Source organism: Solanum pennellii, chromosome 12 (assembly GCF_001406875.1).
Source record: "Solanum pennellii chromosome 12, SPENNV200".
Lineage (NCBI taxonomy): Eukaryota > Viridiplantae > Streptophyta > Magnoliopsida > Solanales > Solanaceae > Solanum > Solanum pennellii.
In genome coordinates, this window is record NC_028648.1 from 30,615,469 (window position 1) to 30,624,766 (window position 9,298).

The window sequence follows — 9,298 nt, forward strand, 5'->3', positions numbered from 1 at the left end:
ATCATATTATAATAATAAGAACAACATTTAACAGCTTAGAACCACATGAGATAACATTTAAACGAAATATAGTAATTTTAAGGTCACTTTACAGTGAACCCATTTCGCTTTTACAATGAAGGCACTTTACTGTACAATGAAGTTACTTATCTTCACCTTAGACATCTTCTAGTATGTAATCATCCAACTTAAAGCTATCCTAAAATTCACTTAAGCAACACCAAGAGAGACTGCCCATACAACCTCCCTAAGCATGCCTAAATGGTACTCAAGACTACTTATAATGAGTACCATACATACATCAAGAAATCAAACATATCAACATATATATAATATGACATTTCTTCTTCAAAGGCAGTAAAAAGACTTACTTCAGTAGATCAAGGAGATAACTTCCATGATTGACCTCTTCAAGATACCTAAATAATACTTAAGACTTCCTAAGTTTGGATCATGCCCACAAAATTAAAATCTTCCCTAACTAGAGTCATTCTTAAGACTCATCTACGTAAGATATGAAGTGACCATTCCTATGCCCCCTTCACACCTTAACTAGACAACCCTTACCTACGCTAATAAGTACTTATTTAATTAACATACTTTCTTAACTTAAGTCATTATATTCATCAGTTCATTTAGAAGACATTCAACACATAAAGGACATTCAAGTAATGGTCTTGGAAAAGACCTAGAAACTCCCAATAACACCTTCAAAGCCTATTGTAAAATGTCTACATAGCGTCCCATACCACCTTCTAAACTTAATACAACTTCTTAAATGCTAATAGGTATTCCATACGATGAGAATAGGCAATAACAGACATAGACCATGATAGCAAGACATGGAATCCGGAGTTCTATCCTACTTTGATGAGGTTGTTTTACTTGCCAATGGTAGAACTTAGACACATCCCATGTAGTCACATGGGTAAAGAATATGAAGCGCATGCATTGTATTCTAGTCTCATTCTTTGACTAAAACTACTTCCCTTACCATACTTACTCGGTGCTGGCCTTCTTTCACATAGAGTAATTCACACATAAGGTTCATATATAAAGGTTCCATATCTAGTTCATAACCCTATTACATTTACCCTATGAAACAGGTCCTCTAGGTTACCTTACAATGGCCCCAAGAAGCTCATGATGACTTTTCTAAGGTTTGATATGATACCGTTCCATACAATCAACCTTAAGTCCATCATTCCTTTACTTTGAAGGATACCATAAAGGCTTTATACTTCAACATTCATAACCTTACCACTACGTCAAGGTTTTCATATAAAAGACTCTCTTAACATCATTTAAGGTCTTAGTCCCTCCATAAAAACTAGACTAAGAGATTACCACCCTAAGTCAAGACATCACATCGTCATATTCATATACACCAGGAAGGGACACAAGTCAACAAAGACAAGACACCATATACTTCACCTTGCACACATTAAAAGTCATTCTAGAAGCACATAGAAATAACTGTTATCATATTTAAGTCATCCTATCCACTATCATACCATCATCAATGTGACCAACCTAGACTCCTATATTCAATTAGGAATAGCCAAGACTCAACCCTAAGACTATATACATAATGTCAAAATATAGTCTAACATGATCACCTAAGATAACATGAATAGAAGAACACATATACGAATTCACATGTATATAGATATTTTAATGCCTCACATAATCAAACTACACAAATAGCCACATTACTTCAAGTATTTGCGGACAAGACCATGATCATCATAATACATAAGGTAACACCGACAAGACCACATCAATTGCAAGTAAAACACATAAGACTGCCACCATAAGTGGACCATATAAATCACAACTTAATTGAAGTATAAAGAACATCAAGATAAATTAAATAGGGTAGCGTACTACCACTCTATCCTCAACACCTCAATTCGATGCTAAATCATCTAATACAATACTATAAGACCCTTATTAATGGCCATGAACATAAATTAAACATAAGGACTATGTAAATCAATGAAACTAGGTAAATTAAATGTAAATAATCAATCTAATACAACCTAGATATCAATTGAATACAATTATTACATTATTAGACAACCCATAGAAATCTGCACCATAATTCATATACATTAGGTCAATACCAAGTAACCCATAACTTAGTCAAAAAGTAGGGTTCATGGGTTCATAGGTAATATAGGTTAAAATAATCAATAAAATAACAATTTTATCCTTATAAATGTTTAAAAACAATTGATCCAAGAACACATGGTAGAATCATGAAATTGGACAATTTAACTTGGAAAACTTAAGGAAACTTCTTAAGAGTTGAGCTCCTTGATGAAGAGAGTTTAAAGGATACAAATACATGCCTAAATGAAGCTAATTATTCAATTTTATGAAGAATCTCCACTCAATTCATCACACCAAGCTCTTCCTTGACTTTGGACTTGAATGGAGTGTTAAGGAATTTCTAAGGGATTTTGGGGTTCTGATTTGAAAAAATGAAATATTCTAAGTGTTAAAGACTTATATACACACTTAAAATATCCAAAAGATCCTTAAGGAACCGAAAATAATCTTATTTGGAAGTGGCGTGAAATTACAAGTTCACCCCTTAATATATAGTTAACTGCATGCAGGGAGGCAGTCCACCAACGGTTGGCAGTCGATGGACCATTTGTCCACAAACGGACCGTCTTGTCAATCCGTTGGTTGGTTCAGAGACTCAACATTGATCTCCCCCCTCCCAATACTAAGTCCCAATCGACGATGCCTTACCAACGAGGTGTCAATTGACCCACTTGGCGTCGACTGCCTCCGTGGTTTGGTCTCTGTTGGGCATCCTTGGCACCTATTTTGGTTCCTTTCTCAAGGACCCTTGGTTCTTCCTTGGGGATGTTTAACCAAAAGTTTGACCAAACATGATCGTATACAATTTTAGTACCTCTCACATAAATTTCATTTAAAACAAACAAGGAAAACTCAATGAAATATGCTTAGACAATCAAGGTCATCTCAAGGGACATTTTTCGAACGTCATGGACGTTCTTTGACGTTTGACCTCCAAACTCCATGAAACCCGAAACACTTCCTATATATGATATAAAAATTTATTTAAAGATCTTATAATACATTAATCACACATAAATACATAAAACCACATATGAGGGAAATAGGTGACTTACTCGTCGAACGTCTTAGTCGTCCCTTAACGTTTGACTTCCAATGCACCTATACTATTAAACACTACCTCAATAACACATAGTAGACCTATTTAGGAACTTAAACCATCAAGAAAAACATGTCAGACTCTAGTTCAAATGAGTCATTTTTGGGGTCTTACAGTACCCTCCGATAAGGTCAACACTTGAGCGGAAGTAAGCTATCTTTCCATATTTGAAAGCTTATTTCACATGCCTCTGACCATTCAAATTTCTTACTCTTTTTGTTCAAAGTAGTCAAGGAATATCAAATGATAGCAAAACCATCCACAAACCTCCTATAATAACCTAGTAGACCCAAGAAACTCCTAATATCGGTTGGAGTCAATGGTCTAGGTCAATTTTTCACCGCCTCAGTTTTCCTTGGATCAACCTCAAATCCCTCACTAGAGATTATATGATAAAGAAACGACACTGACCTCAACCAAAACTTACATTTTCTATACTTGGTAAATAATTGGTTCTCCTTAAGTACTTGTAACACCACTCTCAAATAATCCATTTGATCACCCTCATTTTTCGAATATACCAAGATGTCGTCAATGAAGACAATGACAAATGAATCTAGGTAACTTCGAAACACCTTATTCATGAGATCAATAAATGCCGCCAGGGCATTAGTGAGACCAAAGGACATTACTATGAACTTTTAGTAACCATACCTAGTCCGAAATGTCATTTTTGGTATATCCTCACCTCTCACCCTAAGTTGGTGATACCCCGATATCAAGTCAATCTTAGGGAAGTATCTTGCCCCTCGAAGTTGATCAAACAAGTCATCAATATAAGGGAGAGGATTCTTGTTCTTATAGTGACTTTATTGAGTTGGCAATAATCGATGCACATTCTAAGGTACCCATCCTTCTTCTTCACAAACAAAACTGGAGCACCCCATGGATAAATAGTAGGCTAATGATGCCTTTGTCTAGTAACTGTTTAAGTTGACCTTTAAACTCTTTCAATTCGACCAGAGCAATCCAATGAAGAGGAATTCAAATGGGATTTGTATCCGCTAACAAGTCGATACTAAAATTAATTTCCCGTTCAGGTGGAAACCAGGAAGATCATTAGGAAAGACCTCCAAAAATTCCCTCATTATAAGGACCGACTCAATGAGAGGAATTCCGGAGTCTAAATTTTGGACTTTTACTATATGGTATACATACCCTTTAGAGATCGACTTACAATCTTTCAAACAAGAAATGATACGACCTCTAGGAATAGAATTTCCCCCCTTCCACTCTAAAACGGGCTCATTTAGAAAGTTAAACTTCACCACCATCGTTATATAATCTATAACGGCAAAGCAAGCATGCAACCAATACACACCCAATATGACATCAAACTCAAACATATAAAGCTCTACTAGTTCAACATGAGTAACAATATTGGGAAACACTATAGAACAATTTCTAGATACCCTTTTTGCAACAACCGACTCACCCATCAGGGTAGACACCATAAAAGGTTCATTAAGAATGTGGGGAAAAATCTCAAACTTCTCAGCTATCAAGGGAGTATTAAAATATAATGTAGAGTCCAAATTAAGTAAAGAATATACATCCATGGAAAAGACTTTCAACATGCCGGTCACCACGTCGGGATAAGTCTCTTGCTCGGAGAGCATAAAAATGATTCTTCTTTGGAGCATAATTAGAACCACTTGCTTTACCACTCTCTTTGTCTTGACCCTTCAAATTTGGGCAATCTCTAACTTTTTGTACCCACTTTAGCACAACATAAAAAAATTATCCATTCCCTTAAGGCAATCACCATAATGATTCTTGCCACACTTTCCACAAGTTGGATCCTTGGTTGGTCACCTAGTATCCCTACCCTTTTTAGACTTAGAATTAGACACCCTATCATCCATATAATTAGGTAATTTTGAAGGAAATTTGTTAGAAACCCCCTTTTTTAACCTAGGCTTGTCTTGGATATCAAGCCTACCCTTTGAAGAACAACCATGAGATGAGAAATGTTCTTCTTTTCATGTAGCATAGCCGAATTACCTTTCTCTTGCAAGTCATCCGAACCTCCCATCAGAAAGCGGTTCATAGCATCTCTAGAATCGGAAACTAAAGAAAGATCATACTTTGACAACTTAGTGAATTTGAAAGAGTATTCAAGTACACTCATACCTCCTTGACGAAGTTTGATGAACTCCACCACTATGGATTCCCTCTTCTCCCCAAGGAAGAATCTATCAACAAAATCCTTCTTGAAAACTTCCTAAGTCACCGATCCACCTCTTAAAGGCTTATTGTATCTCCATTGGACGTACCAAGCTTGGGCCACATCTTTGAGTTGGTAGGTGGCTAACTCATCCTTCTTACTAGTAGTAAACCCCATAGCGTTGAGGATATTATAGATTTCATCAATGAAATCTTGTGGGTCTTCTTCGACCTTGGACCCATTGAATGTAGGGGGATTCATCCTAGTGAAATCCTTTGAAGGGAGGCCATGGTACCAACTTGTTGGCTTGCGCGGGTCACAACGTCTCGATTAGTTTGGGACGTCATATATTGATATTGTGTATTGGCGGCTTGTGCTTGAGAGGTAATGGCTTGGTCCATTTGGAAAAGAACAACCCTTATGTCACCATCCGTCAAAGGAGGAATATTGAACGAAGCTTGGTCATCATTAACATCTTCTTCAAGAGGAGGGACTTTATCACCACGGGGAGGAACTCCCGCATTGGCAATCTCTTCTTCAAGTTTTTGTGTCGCATTTCATCGAGTATTTATTGCCTATAATAACAATTAAAGGATAAGATGCTAAAAGCACATAGAGCTAAACTCTAGAGGCACGATATTGGACTTTCAAGAAAGTGAGAGCTTCCTAAGCATCATATAGATTCCTATCCATAAATGTGGCGCGCTTCACAATTATGATACGAATCTATAAAGACGTGGTTGATAGAGACATTAACTCAAAGATATTCAACCTCATACTCTGATACCAAGTTTGTCACATTCAGGTAGCACTCCCTACACGTAATTGGCGTCGTCGTCCTCTTTGAGGACTAAGACTATCCTCTTAGCTTACATCATTACATTCATAGGTTAAAATGCAGAAAATTTTAAGAACTTTTTATTTCTTCTACATTGAGATTTACATAGACCTCTACATACACATAATATTTATATTGAGTATGCTTATACCCTTCATATAAGAAGCTTCTACTTTTATTGCACATAGATATATAGAATATAACATAGTTTCAAATAGACGTCTCATCTCATAACCATCTAACAATAACATAATAATTTTGGCCTAGACCATACATCAATGCAATAAGACCACATATAGGCCATAAAATCTTTAGTACTCAATTGAAAAGGAAAGAACATAAGAGTCTTAAAAACTAGAACAACTTCATAAGCTTGATAGTGGCATTTCCCATGCAAAGTGAGAACCAACCCAACTTGGATGATTGATAATTCCAAGTCTACTTTAAAGTCGTCTCAAAAGACCTTCAACGATCGGAACCTAAAATGTTGGGGAAAAGGGAGAAAATGGGGTTAGTACACAACTTGGAATAAGTATGAGACCGTATGCACACACATCATAAAATTATGCTAAAAGGGACAATTAATAAAAATATGTAGTTTACCTTGAAAATTTTTATGCACATTCTATAAGACCATTCCAATAAATAAGATATATTTATTAAGTTCAAAGCATGTACATCACAAGACCAACAATACTAAGTCTAGTCATGTCAACATGCATATCACATTATTGGACACATAGTCAAGAAAACTTTATCATCAAGTTATACTAGCAACAAGCATGGATAAGAGTTGATTATAACATAACCAAAGCAAGGCAATTACGCATGAATCCCTATTAAGTCAACAAGTGTAATGACCAAGCAAAGCCCCATAACCTTACTCAATCAAGTAACCCAAAAAGAATCATGACCAACATCCAACATCTCTTAGCATATCATTAAGAGTACATAGCATCATTCTTTAACAATAAAGACCAACACATATTCATAAGTGAAACCAAACATCATGTAGTATCAACAATGTGCAAGGTCATCGTATACATATCATGTACCATTATAAGCTTATACATATATAAGAAACTCCTACTAAGACTTTCCTCAAGGCTAACTAGTGAAATGTTTAGGTAGAGTCCCATACCCTACCTAGACTAAGTTAAACCTCTTAGGTCATGCTAGTAAGATTTCATTCCTTTAGTTCATTTTATCTTTTGGGAACATCTTGCCTTAATCTACATAGACCACATGATCTAATGTGGAATCCGGTGTCATGGAAACCTACACCAAAGAAAGGCGGACTACTTGATAAGGTAGTACAAAAACATGAACATAGAAATTCTACGTGGATCTACTAGCTAGTATTTCTATAAATGCACATAGTTCAAGAACTAGGAGATATAGTTTCATTATAGTTTCCAATATCAAGAGTACATTAGTGATCCTACCTTTCCTATGTGGGAAGGGACACTCCTCAGTCTAGTTCACTCTATGCTAAGCTAGAGTCCCTTTTGAAATGTCTTTAACCTTTATTAATCATCATAGCTCAATGTAAGTCATAGGGTCTTCCCGTGCATAATTATCATCATCATATATCAATAAGAATCGCATTAGTATAGTCCTTTCATTACAATCCATATAAGTGAGATTAGCAGATTTACATATCACTTCATAATAAGGCAGATCGGTAATCATGACCATCCTTATAACATTTACATCTTAGCCAACACCTCACAGACCATAGTAAAGACATTTAAATTCAACATCATATCAACCCTATCAATCTTAATACAAGATATATTCAAATACAACATCATGAATTAATCACAATTAAACATAATTGAAGTAATGAATAGGGATTACAAGACTTACCAAGTCTCCTTCATAATCCATCATCAAGGTCTTACCATCAACCCTTAACTCAAACCAATAAGGTTGTAATATCGTCATACAACCATAACCAACATGATAACATGGCCAATTGAATCACTACATCACAATCCATCACTAGTTCATAACTTAAGATAAGAGAAATAGGTCAAAGTCATATTGTAGATTAATTACGCAAGAACTAGCATGATAGGACTATAATTCATCCGAATCTATTCATAATTAATAAAATAACTTTATCAAGTAATAATTCGACCAATAACCAAGTCAATTGAACTAACATTACACAATTCATGTCAAAATTATAACTTAGGGTGAAGGGGAATAGGTCATATTCTACAAACTAGAACAATCCATCAATATATAACATAATTGATTTATTAAACATGTTAATATACTCCTATTACCAAAAGAAATTATAAAAAAACCAATTCACAATATCAATTTCTAGATTGGAAAAAACCCACATGAAAACTCAACTTTTGAAATCAATTTGATGGAACCCTTTGAGGAAAGAGATCTCAAAGTTGAAATGAATCTTATAACTTATTTTTTTGATGAATATTGATGATTAAACCTGGGTTATTGCAATCCTAAAACCCACCTTGACCTTGTATTCTATGGAGTTCTTCAACTAGAGAGAGAAAGAAGAGAGAAGGAAGAGAGTTTGGGTTTTGGAATTTATGAGAGCTTAGGTTAGTCTAATTAGGTTAGCGTATTTATATAGGTTGTTAATTAACTTAATTAGACTTACCCTAACCCCTAATTAATCTCCTAACTAATGGAACTAATTAAATGAACTAATAAAAATATGCAGCAAAACAGTGGATCCACAGGTGAGAACACGATCGACGGATCATGTGTCCATCGACGGGCACTGTCACCTCCGTCACACTGGTCGATGAGCTCAAAAACTTGTCAAAATAGGCCCTTGGACAAAAGTTCTAAGTTTCAATCTATGGAGGCAATCGACGCCCCATCAATTGAATCTCGAGCCTTCTGTGGCATTTGTTGGTGACACTGTCTATTGACAACTTTTAGTAACTTTTGCAAGTGTCCTCCTCAAGGTCCCTTAGTTGGTCCTTGGGGAGTCGTACCCAGAAGTTTTGTCTATGAAGTTACTCTAATACGTGTTATACTACCTTTCACCAATTTTCATTATTTTCTGACTTCAAAAAGATAGTCAAATAGC